We start from the raw sequence: 16,348 nt of genomic DNA on the forward strand, positions 1-16,348 counted from the left end.
GCTTCGCCCCCTTTTGCAGGCGGCGGGCGCTGGAGTTTAGCCCCGGTTCTTCCTCGTCCCTCTGCCCTCCGCCTGCCTGACGCAAACAGCCCGTCACTCCCTTTCTCCCCGCGCTGAGCTCCCCTCTCCCACCCCACCTCCCCTCTCCCTTGGTTCTCATCCCCCTGGGTTCCAGTTTCTCAGAAGACTGAGCTGAAAAAGGACAACTGGGTTCTCCCCGCTGCACCATACACCCATTTGCTGGATGCTTTCACACAGCAATGGAAAAACGCAAAACTGCGTTAATTTTACTCTAGCTAGAGTACAAAAGAACTGCCCACGCGAGCTATTTTACTACGTAGCTTTGAAACTCCTGCAGGGTCTCCTCTGTGGCTCTGGGCCATTACCGAGTTGAAGAGCCCCGTTTCCGATGCTGCTTTCTGTCAATCACCTTGAGTCTGTCGCCTGAGATTTTAGGTTTTCCTTTCCCTTCCTGGAAAAGGCATTATTTATTACCTTCACGGTCCTAACAAACGTACTGAATAGACGGAATAAGCAGAGTTTGATAAACCTTGAATTGTTGAGCGACCATCAGTTTGCCCCTCCGTTGTTTCTTCCTATTCAACCCAGCAGATAATTTGGGTCACGTTTCAGTTTTGGCCCTGGGGACAAACTGAGTCAGCAGTTATGAGTGGATTCCCTCAAACAGCTTTGAGTGGGGAAGTGGTGGTGATACCAATGCTCTAGTAGCAAATTTGTTTTTCCTAGCGTTGCAATTTACAGCAGTTTCAGGATTTCCTCTAATAAAGATGAAGCAAGTTGTTTCCTTCTTAGCCAGTTTGCCTTTGGAATTGGACCCATTTGTAATGATTTACTCACGGATTACTCCGAGGTTCAAATACTGCTGACAAACGCAGGGACATTATGTGTGAGTACTTTAGGGGTCACAATCCCTGCTTCTGTGGGACACCTGCTATCAAGAAAAAGCACCTTGCCCTTTGAGAAGAAGACACAGACTAAACGTTTCAAAGGTCATTCCCTTCAATAGGCCAAGTAGAGAAATGCCTTAAAATATATTTTTAGATTCTACTTAAAAATTAAGGGTTTTTTAAGTTTATATCTAAGATTTTGTAATTATAAAAATCCAGGCATTTCAAAGCTCTGAAAGAATATGCCAAAACAAATCTAAAATATGTATTTCATGAAAATACTAGTAGCCTTTGAGGCTGGAACAGGATTCATGTTTTTCTCTAATCCTCACAAAGTAACCTGTAGCCATTTAGGTTCAAGATTTAAGTTTCCATCTTTTAATGCTAGTACTTCTGTTTGAAATTAACAATCTGCACCACTGTCTAAAACTCTTAAACCCAAATAAACTTATTGAGAGAGAATTGTATAATACATTTTGAAATAAATTATTAAAAACCAAGTACCTATGTATGTGGGGGAGAGATTGTGCCCATATTTTGTTGTTGTTCTTCTTCTTTCCTTTTGACCTCTGGGTGTTTATTCTTTATTTAGGTTTTGTGTTTCACCAGACTGTCACCTAACAAAATTACCACAAGATTCTGACCCTTAAGTATTCATTACTCTATATATGTTTGGACAAAAAAGAAAATATTGGATGATGTGAATGCATAGAGAGAGAAAAATCTGTGTACTTCTTTTAAATATTGAGACCACCATGCAATTTAAAAGAAAGATTTTGAATTAAACATGAGGTTTCAGGACTCTTGTAATTGAGATTTTGTTTATACTGAAGGAAGAACCCTTTTATAATTTAAAATTCATTAATATTTCTATTATAAATATTTTTCTGTTGGAAAAAAAAACATTGCAATGAAGTTCATGGATACCTCAGTGTACAAATACAGCAATTTTCTTGATGTTTTACAAACAAAATCTCAAAAGGGGTTTTCAATGATACACATAAAAATAAATGCAGCAAGCTCTTTTTTCTTTTTTACTGAAGCCACATAAACCTAAGTACTATAATAATGGAGAGAATCCAAAGAATTCAAACCCTTCACATTTACTTTTTGTCAGCACTGTTTCAGATCTGTCATCATTAAACAGCCCTTACCTTCTTTAGCCTTTGTTGCCAGCTAAATCGTAGTTTCTGTCATCTTAGATTTAAGTGTTAAAAAAAAAAAATGGCCAGATCAGGTTCTCCTGCAACATGATTATTGTTTCATATGTATTCACTCTCAGATGAACTCAAGGTCCTTTATAAAACAAAGAATTGTGTTAAAGTGGGATAAACCCTTTGTGCAGAGGCCAGATGGAAGGAGATCTAGGCATGTGCAGCCAACTCCTCTGGGAATAGAGGAGCAAGCATGAAGGGCTATTTCTAAACAGTTCTGCATCAGGAGCCTGGTCCCAAACTTACAGTTCATGAATAAGGTGATTAATAACAAAAGAATATGCATGATAAACAAAACTGATATTTTCCTTTATATGACCAAAAACACTGTGAACATGCATTAGCAAAACATATCTTTAAATGAAATAAGGTAGGGATGAAAGATTCATGAAATATCTAAAAGTAAAAGGAAGAAAATTAAAAAATGACAGAGGAGTTTGGGAAAATTATTAGGTAAGTAATATGTATTGAAAATGTGCTATTTAAACAATTATTTTCTTTGCATTTCTTTTTTTGTTGCATTTCTTTTTAATACTAAAGAATTAATTTAAACATGGGCAGGTAGGATTATCTCAGAAATATACATAAATAAATTTTAAAATTGACAAGAACAGTGTGAAGTGATGCTAGAATGTAAAAATTATAAAGAATTTAAACTGAAACTGAGCATTTGAAATTATGAATGTACTAAATTATATAATTATTATATTTAAAATACATTTCCATTTTCCCAGGCTATTAGCTAGAACAATAGAATTACCATACTGTTTTCCTTGTTCAAAAGAACCAGATGGAAGAGAAACTGGGCAAGCAAATGAAAGTCTCTGGGGATCATGGGAATTGAATGCTTATAAAAACCATATTCCAGATAAGAAGATAGTCGTAGGTAAACGGTCAGTTTTATTCTCATAATTTCTATTCTTTTAAAAAGATAATAATATTTCTGTTCAACCTCTTCCTCTGATGGACTATCTACAATATCAAGTGATAAATGACAAGCCATATTTTTCTGTGCTGATCAAAATTTAGTATCATTCTTCACTCCTCAATTTAGAGAACTCCTTATAATTAACTGATGAGCTGTCCCCAAGACAGTGCCATTTAGAGTCATTACTGCACTCTAATTGGGGAGAAATGCTTTTAGAAAGTTTCAATTAGAGTCATTTTCTGTTATTCTTATAAATACATTCAGAGGAGGTACTGGAGCGTTTATTTTGTTTGGGATTGTGTGACTTGGTGTATTGTTTATGTTTACATTTAAGTAAATAATACAAGATAAAGCTTCTTCAAATTTCAGAGTAACAGGACCAAGGAAACTGATTAGTAACGATATTTCTCTCTTGTTCATCATTATGATCAGGATTAGACTAGAGTAAGGGTTTTTCAAAGATTTCATAATAAATTGTATTTCTACAAAAAGTCGTCAAAGCCTCTCTTGATTTTCAATTCATTCATATTTCTTTAAAGAGTTATGAAGAATTTAGACTTTTAGAATCAATATCTTTGTAAGTTAAATGTAGTACATGCAGCAGATTTATTTCACTAATTAAAAATTTTGTCAGAAAAAAATTTAAGTGGCTTCCTAAAAACCTTCTAATGCATATTGTGTAGCAATAGAATGAAACCTGTCTTACTGACTTTAGTCTGAAGTTCAAAAACTTCAGAGTTAAAATGGTTCATTTACAGGTGAAAAATACAAGCAAATAAAACTTTTAGCTGTACCATGTTAATTTAAAGATAATTTAAACTTTATTTTCAGAATTATTGTTTAGCATTGACCTTTCTTAGAAATAAAGCTAAGTAAAAAGTAAATACATTTTCTTGCCTATACAAAGAAAATTTGCAATAAAATGTAAAAAGCAAATTGATAGTTTAAGAAAGTTTCAGTTGACTAAAACATGTGCATACCATTTTAAAAATCTAAACCAGACCCTATACTATATTATTTATTTATGGGTCCAAAAATACAATGTTAACTTTCAAAAATTCTGTTATCTCATAGATTCAGTGGAAATTCTGAGTCCTGCTGTACTCAAGGATGAGAAACCTCAGTTACCTAAATAAAGTAAAATACTGCCATCTGCTGACCTGAATGAAACAATTACTTTTTAACATTGGTAAGTGGCAAGAAAAACATGTTCAAGTCTTTCCATCATGCTAAAAATGTACTACACTGGGTAATATAAAATTAATCAGTCTTCTATATGGAAATTTAGGATTATAGATAAACTAGCATGTGATTATTACTGTAGCATTATTTGAAAACAACCCCCAAATTAAAATTGACACTATCAGTAATGTGAACATATTTAGTTAAAACCACATTAAGTTTTATGGCTAAAATCTAAATGAGGAAATAAAGTTTTTAATTGGGAATTTTGAATTTGGTAAAATTTTATGTAAATCTTTTGTTTATAAGTGTATAGCTACACTAAAAATAAGAAAATTGAAAGTTTGAAGTTTGATTCCTTCTCCCTACAAATATTTGAGTGGCTGCCATGCCAGAAACCTTATTGCCTGCAGAAAATATATAAATAAGATCTAGTGTGAGTTTTTATGGAACTCACAATCTAATAAAAGAAGTAAACATAAATCAGAAAGCTATTGTTCTAACAAATAAGAGGCACCTGCAGGTGTACTTCATTCTGTTTTAGTGATGAACAAAATTCATTACCAACACATATAAATTAAAATCTAGTAACTATTTGCCCCGTCCTCAATTATTATAAATAATCCTTGGACTTTTCAAAGAACTATATTTTAAACTTTCATCCTGAGAGTTGTTTTTTTCTGTTGCTTTGCTTAAAAACCTTGAAAGAAACATGCATAACGCTTCAATTTCTCTAACGCCCTGCATCAAATCTATTATCAAATACTATTAATTTTATTTGCTAAATATCTCTCCAATATGAAGATTTCTTTTCATCTACTCCAGGACTCTGGTCTCCCTTCCACAGCTGCAAATGACCTCTTATCTTGTCTACCCACATTCCTATGGATCCCATGCAATCCATTCTTTCCACTAACAAATTTTCCATGACTTTCAGGACCTGGCATAATTAGTCAACAACCAATCCTTCTAACATCAGCTCAAACCATGATTTCTTGCACTTTCTCTGCTGCTGTCACCCTCTCCTACTTTCAGTCCCTTCTCCTTGGCATGTTCCCTCTGCCACAGGCCCTTGGCACCATCTAGGCCCTGTCCTCCATTCTTCACCTATTTTAAAGATGCCTTCACTGAATTACCTAAGTCACAAATCCTACCATTAAATATTTCATAGAAGCACTCAATCTTCATACTACTCATCATAGTTACAATTTTATAGTTTGGTATGTTATTATCTGATTCTGTAATTTAATGAGGACAATAATTATGCCTGTTTGAGCTTTTTATTATTCCAATTGGGATAACAATACTTTCCATTATAAAAGTCTCCTAATTCATAGTAGAAAATTTTGACAAGCAATTAAAACTATCATAACTTAATGAAGCATAGTAATTTAAGTCATGAATAAAATATGTTGGATTATTGATGATTCTAAACACAGACTACTTTCTCTTGTTGGAATACTAACATTTATTTTATCCTATGTCTTTTCTGTATGTTAAGACTGAAAACATATTTATTTTTTTTAATAATTTCCTACTGAGTCAGCTATCCTAATCACAATACTTGTTAATTGCAGGGCAGTCTTTCCTTGAGACAATATCATATGTGGACAAGAACTGTGCATGAAGTTAAATAGTGACCTATTTTTTTCTATATCTTCTCTATCATTGAAATGTTTTGTGCTTCCTCTTTTGTTTTTCCTTACACTCACTTGACCTTTCTTCCACCATTATGAGTCTTTAAAACTCAAGTTCCTCTTCTGCTTCACTTTTTGAAACTTCCAGTGTTATGTTTGGATGTGAAGTGTCACCCAAAATCTCACTTGTGAGAAAATGCAAGAAAATTCTGAGAAGAAATGATTAGGTTGTAAGAGTCTTAGTCCAATCAGTGATTTAATCCCCTGACAGAGATTAATTGAGTGGTATCCGAAGTGGTAGGGTGTGGCTGGAGGAGTTGAGAATTATGGTGTGGCTTTGGTTTATATATTTGAGTCTGGAGAGTGGAGTCTCCCTCTCTGCTTACTGATCATTATCACATGAGCTGCTTCCCTCTGCCACATTCTCTCACCATGATGTTCAGCCTCACCTTGAGCCCCCAAGAATGGAGCCAGCCTTCTAAGAACTAAGACCTCTGAAACTGTTAGCCTTCAAATAAACTCTTCCTCCTCTACAATTATGCTGGTCCCATCCTTTAGTCACAGCAGCATAAAAGTTAACTAAAACATCCAGGCAAAGGAAGTAGAAGGACACAATAGCAAATAAAACAAACAAAATTATAACCCACAGCTCTTTATTTTTAAAAATCTCAGTTGCTTGGGTTTCTGTGTAAAATCAGTCATCAATAAAGTTCTATTTTCTTGCCTTGTCAAGAAATTAAATCATTCTGAATTCAAGTTGAGTTTACGCAAAATCAATTATATTTCACATACAATATCAAACGCTCATTTTTCTTTCAGTAAATCCAAATTTAATTTAATGAACTACTGTGATGGTTAATTTTATGTCAATTTGACTGAACCAGAGGGTACCCAGATATTTGGTTAAACGTTATTCTGGTGTGTCTATGAAATTGACATTTGAATCAGTGTACTGAATAAAGCAGATTGCACTCCACAATGTAGATGGGCCTCATCCAGTCTATCAAAGGTTCAAATAGGGCGAGAGAGAGAGAGAGAGAGAGAGAGAGAGAGAGAGAGAGAGAGAGAGAGAGAGAGAGAGAAGTTAGAGAGAATTTGCTCTCTTTACTTATTTTTGTTTTGAGACATCAGTCTTCTGCTTTCAGACTTGAACTGGAACTGGAACTATACCAGTCTCTAGTTTACCAACTGCATATCTTTGGACTTCTCAGTTTCCATACCCACCTAAGACACATCCTTATAGCAATCAATCAATCAATCAATCTCTCTCTTCTTTATGATCCTTTTGAGAACCCAAATTAATCAATGTACATGTCAGGTTGTCTTTAGCAGAGCATGGTGGTATACTTTTGTAATCTCAGCTGCATTTGAGGCTGAAGCAGGAAGATCACAAGTTCAAGGTCTGCCTGGGCAACTTAGTGAGACCTGATCTCAAAATTAAAAAAAAAAAAAAATTTAAAAGATCTGGGATATGGGCTGAGATTGTGGCTCAGCAGTAGAGCGCTCGCCTAGCACGGGTGGGACCTGAGTTCAATCCTCAGCACCACATAAAAATAAAATATTGTGTTGTGTCCATCTACACCTAAAAAATAAATATTAAAAATAAAATAAAATAAATTTAATTTTAAAAAAAGATCTGGGGTATAACTCAGTGGTGAAACACTTGCATAGAATGAACAAGGTCTATGTTCAATCCCCAGCACTGAAAAGACAGAGAAAGTGGGGAGGGGGAGATATCTTGATTAAAATTACATGGATTTTGCACCATTTAAACATAGCTATGATTATTTATTTGGTTTTAAATTCTAAGCAATGAATTTATAAAATAAGAATGAATGTGTATATACATACAGACACACACATACACACAATCTTTGGTCTTTTAAACATTTCCATGTCTCTTCCTTATTCAAATGTCAGGCAGAGGATCTCCCAATCTCTATTATTTTTTTCTTCTGAATTTTTCAAATAAGTGGTCTATTTATACTCTATTTCTTCATTTATACTTCTAATATTACTTGTTACTAGCTTCCAAATTCACCTCTTTGTTGCAACTCTTACCAAAGTCTCTGATGATCTCCTAATGCTACATAAAATAATTTCCTTCCCATGCCAGAGGTTCTGTATCCTAATTTTGACCATGCTGATTTTTCCTTATCCTCATACTCTCTCCTTCCTTGGTTTATATAATATTCTTCTTGCTGGTTTCTCTCAAATTATCTGCTTATGCTTCCTGCCTCCTTTACCAAATGTTTCCTCTGCCTGATCCTTAGTTATTGCTCTCTAAGGTGATACCATACCAGCATTCTACTGCTCTTTTTAGTAATTGTAATCAAGTCCATTCTACACACTGATTACATAAATCAATGTCTGCAAAACAGGACTTTCTTCATACTTTCTACCTCATACCCAAGGGCCTGATAGGTACTTCGCACTCAACTCTCTACAAGTGAAATCTTTTTCCCCTAAACTTATTCTTACTCTGGTCTCCTCTAAGTTTTATTGGTCTTCATTTAACCTATCTTGTGAATGAAAATGCTAGCATAAATGGAGCAGGGTCTGTCACATATGGAGGGTATGGTAAATTGTTGATTGCTTAAAAATATTTGCTGCCATTCCTAGAAGACAATTGTACTTCTTTGCTTTACTGACAACAGACTTTAGCACATAATTTGTTCTTGTAAATAAAATACAAGTGTAAATGCCTGTGTCACTTCCCAGCAGATACTTAGGAGCTAGAAAATAGTCTGCTATGCTCTTTCCTCCCTATGCTACATTAACCAGCAATATTCTAGCTGCTCCATGAGATGAAGAAGAATGTGATGTATAACTACAGCCAAATTGCAAAGAAGTAGTAGCATTATCAAACACAAAGCTTTGAAACTATAATGACTGAAATTTTAGGTACTTTTGTTAACAAAACACATCCTGGCTTATACTGACTAATCTGGAGCTGGCAGTTTTAGCCATTGTATATCTATCCACATGATCATAATATGTATAGGTAAATAGAAATACATTCTCAGATACACAAGGTTATCATACAACCTATTCATCATTTTTTAAACACCTTAAATATTACCCCCCAAAAAGTAAAATATGGAGCAAAATTAAGAGCTAATGGAAACCAAGGGCTTGAAATGACTAACAGAAAGCACTAAAATTTGGTAAAAGGTAGACATTGGGATAATGATTGCAAGTCTGCTTACAAACTGAATGCAAACATCAGAAGTAATTCTTATAAGGAGAGAGATATAAAATATTAAAACAATGAAAAAGAGAAAAAGTGTATAAATTCATTGGATCAAATGGAGAGAAGTCAAAATAGACCATTTTACTCCACACTCTGAATATTACAGAAGAAGAGGTTAAATAATTATGTTAAAGTTCTTAAGATAATTCAACAGAGGGCAAAATAAAGATGTTTTATAATGTTCATCTCTCTACTTGAAACTGACCAATAATGAAAAATAATTGAAAAAGAATGCAGGATAAACACACAAACATGAGTTAAATTTCATTTTCAATGAAACAAGGAAATGATACCCAAAATTACAAAATAGGAAGTAGATTTACCAAGCAATGAAGTGAAATGAAGCTGATTACTGAGAACCAAAACATGTCTTCTCTAATCTTGAGCAGAACACAGATTTCTCTCAAAGGAAAAGGTGCGATCCAGAAAGTCTGTGATTACAGTAGCAAGATCAGAGCCTCTGGTGGCCTCAGAAGTGGAATGCCTAGTTTGAAGGGAAAGAAAAATCAAAGAAGAAATTAGGCTGGTATGCTAGCTGTATAGCCTTCAGTTTATTCTCTAAACAAGGAGACTGCCAGTAGTCAGAGTGACGAAAGGGAGAGATGAGACAGCAATCTCCTCTCATGCCCCACCCCAAAACAGTTTTGTCAATAACTTCTTAACAAGTTCTGAAAAAAGAGGAAGGAATAGTAAATAATTTGCATTTCCATCTTCTGTGGTAGAGACAGGCAAGGACGGGTAAGAAATCTGCAATTTCTGCCCACTACAAAAAAATAAAAAGAAAAATTAGACGGAATATACAACTAAAAATGTAGAAAGGGAAAAAGAACATACATGAACTGCAAAAAGAGAGCCTATTGTAAAAGATAAATTACTTAATAAATAGACCAAGAGTTAAATAAATGTTTCCTCATAGTCTATATAGTAGGTTGGACAATGTCTCTTGCAAACCTGTATTTATCTGGAATCTCAGAATATGAATTTATTAGGAAATAAGTCTTTGAAGTGCCAGTAGTAAGATGAGGTCTTATCAAACTAAGATGGGCTCTATACAATAACTAGTATTCTTATAAAAAGAAGAGAAGACATACATAGACCCAGAGAAGGAAAGGCCATGCGACAGTGGAGGCATAGATTAGAGTGATAATATACATACAAACCGAAGAACAAGGGTTTTTGAGAACTTCTAGGGGGTAGGAAGAGGCAAGGGATGATTTTTTCTTGGACCCTTCAGTGAGGGCATGGCCCTGTAGATACCTTGATTTTAGGTTTTCAGCCTCCAGAACTGTGAGTTAATCCATTTCTGTTGTTTTAAGCTATGCAGTAAGTTTTAGCATCCCTAAGAAACTGGTAGTCTTTAAGAAGTTGTATAGTCTGTGACTACGGTGACACTCTAGGGTGGCATTCCATGATCCCCAACTTGTATGTTCATACCCTATGTGAACTCTTGTCTTTGTGTGTAGGTAGTACGTGTGATTTGTATCTAACCAATAATATACAGCAACTAGAATAGGGTGTATATGATTTTGTGCCTGTGATTAAACTACATAAGAGTGTAATACATCTTTCTAGGAGATTCTTCTTTGCTGACCTTGAAGAAGCAAGCTACCATGTTGCCAGATGCCATATGGAGAGGGCCATAGGGAAAGGAGCTGAGGGTGACCTTTGACCAATAGGCAGCAGGCAACTGAGACTGATGTTTGGCAGACTGCAAAGAACTGAATTCTGCCAGTCATCAGGTTAAATTTGGAAACAGATACTTCCCCAGTTGAATCTCATGTGAGTCTACGATCCCACCTAACACCTGTTTGCTGCCTTGTAAGACTCTGCAAATAGAAAACCTAGGTGAGTGATCCTTAACTCCTGACTCAGAGAAATTCTGAGATAACAAAGACTTGTTGTCTTAAGCCACTAAGTTAGAGCTAAGATTATTATGGAACAATAGATAACAAATATGATGTCCTTTCTATAAATAGAACTCTGAAAATAAAGTCAAGAGTTCAATAAAATTTAAGACGCTAGAGAGGGAAATATGAGGATAGGCGAACTTAGAATATGAATGGAACAGTTAAAAGCTTGTTAGGAAAATAAAATAAAGCCAAGAAGAACACATGACTGAATATACAGTCTAAAGAAATACAATGTAACATAAAAAATGCAATGATATATAAAATAATAAGATTTGATATGAGAAAAAAGAAAATGCTATATAGACATATGGAATAATACAGATTTGAGGAAGAGACAGAAGTTGAGAAAGAAAATAGAATAAATGAAATTAAATAAATAGTAAAAAGATGAATTAGATGATACTTTCTGGGAGTGAAGACCATATTTTCAGCGTGAAAAAGTTTACTCTGTATAAGGGGAAAACTGACAGAGAATGACATATAGTGAAATGTATTCTGGTGCAATTGAATTTTAAGAATAAACACAGAATTTTATGGACATTCCAGGCAGAAAAATGAGTATTCTTCAAGATGAAAAAAAGGAGGAAAAAAATGAAGCTTTTATTCCTATCCAAGTAGTTATCCTTCAACTATAAAAGCAAAGACATTTATTCTCAAGAGTACAAAACCTCAGGGGATACATTGCCCATAAGCCCTTCTTGAAAAAAAAAAACACAAAAAACATATTAATGGAATTTGGTCAACTAAGAAATGTATAGAAATGTAAAACTCAAGAAACTGTGGAAATAGGACTGACATTAGCATAATCTCTTTATAAAGTCACAATGAAAAAATGTTAGACATTTTGATTACAGAATAAAATGTGAAAGCTGGCCTGGGCTTATAGCTCTGTGGCAGAACATGGACGCAGCATACAAGAGGCCCTGGGCTTGACAATCAGCACTGCAAAACCAAAAAACAAAACAAAACAAAACCCCAAAAGTGAATTCTATTAATCTTGATATTGTAATGTTAATAATGTAATATAAATCTGGGAAAGGTTGTTGGAAAAAACTATTAAGTGCATAAACCGCCTCATCTTTCATAACATATATGCTATGTAAAGTTACATATAACAGTTTTAAAAATTCATGAATCCAATAGCCAGGTATGGAGGCACATGCCTTTATTCCCAGTTATTAAGGAGGCTGAAACAGGAGGATTGCAAGTTGGAGGCCAGTTTGGGCAATGTAGCAAGACTCTGTCTTAAAATATAATTTTTAAGAAGGGCTGGGGTATAGCTTAGGAGTAGACTTTTTGTCTTAACATGTGCAAGGTTCTGTAAAAACGGCCAGTAAAATAAAGTCATGTATCTAGCTTTTTAAGATTTATTTTAACTCTATAGAAATTTCAATTTAGAAGATTATCTTTTGTAATAAAGAAACATTTACTTTGAGTAAATTCTTTCAGCTCCAGTTTTTTCTTTTATTAAATTAAATTTTAAGCAAACAGAATGAAAATAAGATATAAATCCTTCAATCCCTATTTTATAAGATTTTATTTGCAAAATTGGATATAGAGAAGTGAAATTATGCAAGCCAAAGTTAGTCAGGATTATTTTAGTGCAAGAGGATTTGGGATAGATAGTGCATGTCTCCTTTTGTATTTCTGTGCATTGTTTAGACTATTTATAATGATAAATATGTATCATTTCAATAAAATTGTTTTTTCTCACAAATAAATATTAAATTATAGAATTAAAATATAACTATATATTTAATTATGTTTAATTAATACAATTAAAAGTATAATAGATACACCTAATGATGAATTAAGATAAAACAAATAAATTATTGTGTAAATGTGTCTACATACAAAATTTATTTAAGTATTGTTTACAAAGAAATATACATATAACAAAATGATAACTAATTACATTAAAAAGGCGCAGAAAAGCTAGGCAAAAGTAAATAAAGAGAAAATAACTATAAGAAGTGAATGGATTTAAGGGGAAAACCCACATTAACCAAGTTTTTTGAGAAATAAAAGAAATAATTGACAATGAAAACATCAATTAATGAATGTACATATGTATTATAGCATATTAAGCAAAGCTGTTTGAATAATAAAGGAAATTGGCAGAATTGAAAATGAGAAAATTTAATTCAGTGTGGGGAAAAATGAACAAGCAAAAAACTCAAACAAAAAATATAATTTTTAGTTCTCAAGAAGATCTATAAATTTATAAGATTTGATTATAATTAGGTGAAAAAGAATTGATAATTTCCAAAATGTAAGAAGGCCATCTTTTCTGATTACAATGTAATAAAGTCAGATTTAAAAATTATCTAAAAAGGGACAAGGAAGAGGAGGAAGGGAGAATCCAATGCCTTGGCAGTAATATCTTGCTAAACAATTACTCTTTAAAGAGGAATGGGCCAGGTGCAGTGGTGTATTCCTATAATCTCAGCAACTTGGGTGACTGAGGCAGGAGGATCTCAAGTTTGAGGCCAGCCTCTGCAACTTAGGGACACGCTGTCTCAGAAAAAAAAAAAAAAGAAAAAGGAAATGAAATCTGCACTTATACACTATTTAGATTTGACAACAATAGTACTACTTATCAAAATATGTGTTGGGTCCAAAGCTGTTCTCAGAGAAAGATACATAGTGTTTGTTATCTGGAATAACCCCCAGAAGTTCATGTGTTGCGTTGGCCCCAATGCAGAAGCATAGCTTTTGAGAAGTGATTGAATCATGAGGGCTCTGACCTTAGAGGTGGGTGAATCTACTGATAGCTGAATAGGCTTCTGGGGGGATGTTGAGAACTATAGGACGTGGGGCATAGTTGGAGGAAGGTGGTCACTGGGGCATGCTCTGGAAGGGTAGTTTTTGTTCCCCACCCCTTCCAATCTCTGTCTCTGTCTCTTTCTCCCCCACCTCCTTTCTTCTTCCTGGCTGCCTTGAGGTGAGCAGCTTCTTCCAGTACACACTTCCACCATGATGTTCAGCCTCCCTTCACCTCAGGCCCAAAGCAATGGAGCCAGTCAATCATGATCTGAAACTTCTAAAACCATGAGCCAAAATAAATCTTTCCTTGTCCAAGTTGTTTTTCTTGGGTATTTGTCACAGTGACAAAAAGCTAGTTAACACAGTGTTCAATGCTTTTACTCTTTTTCTAAGAGATTAAGGAAGGGAGGGTAGAGGAAGAGAAGAAAAAAAAGAAAAGAAACTAAATATGGTACCTAAGATGAGGAAAAATAATAGTAGAAGACTATATAGAGAAACAGAATAATAAAGTTAAATTCAGTATTAATAAGTTACAAATAGTAAAACTGTATAGCCATTACAGTAAATAGTATAGAGTTTTCTCAAAAAATTAAAAACATCATTAACAATATAATCACCAGGGGCTGGGGCTGGGGCTCAGTGGTAGAGCACTTGTCTGGCATGTGTGAGGCACTGAGATCAATTCTTAGTACCACATATAAATAAATAAAAATAAAGCTCTAGTAACAACTAAACAAATTTTAAAAATATAATCTCAGTATGATAAAGCAACCTCATTACTGGATATACATTCAAAGAAAATGAAATCAGCATGTTGAAGAGACATCTGCATTCCCATTTTTGTAGCAACACTATTCATAGTAGCCAAGAAATGGAAACAGCCTAAACAGCCTAAATGTCTTTCAACTAATGAATGATGAAAATGTGGTACATATACACAATAGGGTATTCAGTCATAAAAAAGGATGAAATCTGTCATTTACTACAACATAATGACTTCTCATAAGAGGTAATTTTGACAAGAAAAAAGCTAGGCCCCAAAAGAACAATACTGCATAACCTCATAGGAGAATCTAAAAAAGTTGACCTCCTAGAAGTTGAGAGTAGAATAATTGTTACCAGAGGCTGGGGAAAGTAGGGGCAAAGGAGGGATAGGAAAGGTTGACCAATGGTACTAAGTTACAGTTAGAAGGAATAAGTTCTGATATTCTACTGTACAATAAGGTCACTACAGATGACAATAATGTAGTGTGTGTGTATTTTTTTAATGGAAGGAAGGGTTTTGAAAGTTATCACCACAAAGAAATGACTTTTGAAGATTCAGTGTGTTACCCTATTAGAACATTGCCCAATGTATGTATGTATGCATTGAAATATCACATGGAGCCCATAAATATGTACAATTTTTTTATGTATCAAAAAGTTTTTAAAAAGAAAATAGTAGCGCTGGGTGCAATTGTGCCTACCTATAATCTCAGCAACTTGGGAAGCTGAGGTAGAAGGACCACAAATTCAAAGCCAGCTTGGGCAACTTGGTGAGACCCTATCTCAAAATAAAAAAATAAAAAGATCTGGAGATGTGGCTCAGTGGTAAAGTGCTTCTGGGTTCCAAAAAGAAACAAACAAACAAAAAGTAGTAGAACTTAATTAGCCATAGGAAACAACATTTTAACTATTTTGACTAGAAATGGATTTAGTATTGCAAATTTGGTGCTTACATCTTCCAGTTAGGGCAGGCGAATAAGGCTTTGTTCTTCCAGGGCTTACTCCCAGAATAATAGAGAATAATACTGCTGAACTGCACTGCTAGTTTCCACCTTGAAACAGTTAAGATTGAGATTTAAGAGGCTACAACTGGAGCAGCTGAGTTCAAGATCACACTTACCAGAGATTTTTATCCAAGAATCAGAAGTCTTGGATCAAGAGATACCACTGCTGCCATTGCAACCTCCTGTTTGCCACTTTTGCTTTTGCAGAAAGACTTGATATTGTTGTTACTAGGACAGACACTAGCAATAGCTAGATTTGAATTCATATTCAGATCCCTGTCTCAAAGGAAAGTGAGGGGGTTTGGTTTTAGATTTTCTGGGTGTACTGTTCAGAAAGTAACATTAGAAGTAGGCTGGAATGAATGCTGAGTGCCAGTAAGCTACATCCAACCACTACAACAGCTACTGTCTGGAGATTATATGCTATAGGTACTGTTCCACTAACTTTACATGTAGTAACTGATTTAGTTTATATAATATTTCTACAGGTTTGGTTCAACGATTAACTTCTAGCTTACTGGCAAGAAAAATGCATATAGAGATGGAATAAGTTACCCTAGGTCTTATGGTAGGGAGCTAAGTCAAGATTCAAATACAGTAAATCTCTAATTTCTAGAACTTAAACTCTAAACTTCTACATTCAACACTTGTTTGTTTTTATATATATATATATATATATATATATATATATATATATATATATTTTTTTTTTTTTTTTTTTTGTGGTACAGGGGATTAAACCAGGGCCTTGTATGAATTAGGCAAGCACTCTACTGCTGAG

General features: G+C 34.3%; 1 long non-coding RNA gene across 3 annotated transcripts; it reads left to right on the forward strand.

Annotated features, from left to right (window-relative positions):
* The first annotated feature begins 123 nt into the window (after positions 1-123).
* Positions 124-12,697, forward strand: LOC144366754 (uncharacterized). Of its 3 annotated transcripts, XR_013425863.1 has the most exons (4): positions 124-3,015; positions 4,125-4,239; positions 10,695-10,967; positions 11,579-12,697. It is a non-coding gene; the product is annotated as an uncharacterized LOC144366754 (long non-coding RNA). The 3 variants fall into 3 exon arrangements; XR_013425861.1 differs by having other exon boundaries at positions 10,695-12,697; XR_013425862.1 differs by having other exon boundaries at positions 124-3,008; positions 10,695-12,697.
* Positions 12,698-16,348: the final 3,651 nt, after the last annotated feature.

The sequence above is a fragment of the Ictidomys tridecemlineatus genome, chromosome 9 (assembly GCF_052094955.1).
Source record: "Ictidomys tridecemlineatus isolate mIctTri1 chromosome 9, mIctTri1.hap1, whole genome shotgun sequence".
Lineage (NCBI taxonomy): Eukaryota > Metazoa > Chordata > Mammalia > Rodentia > Sciuridae > Ictidomys > Ictidomys tridecemlineatus.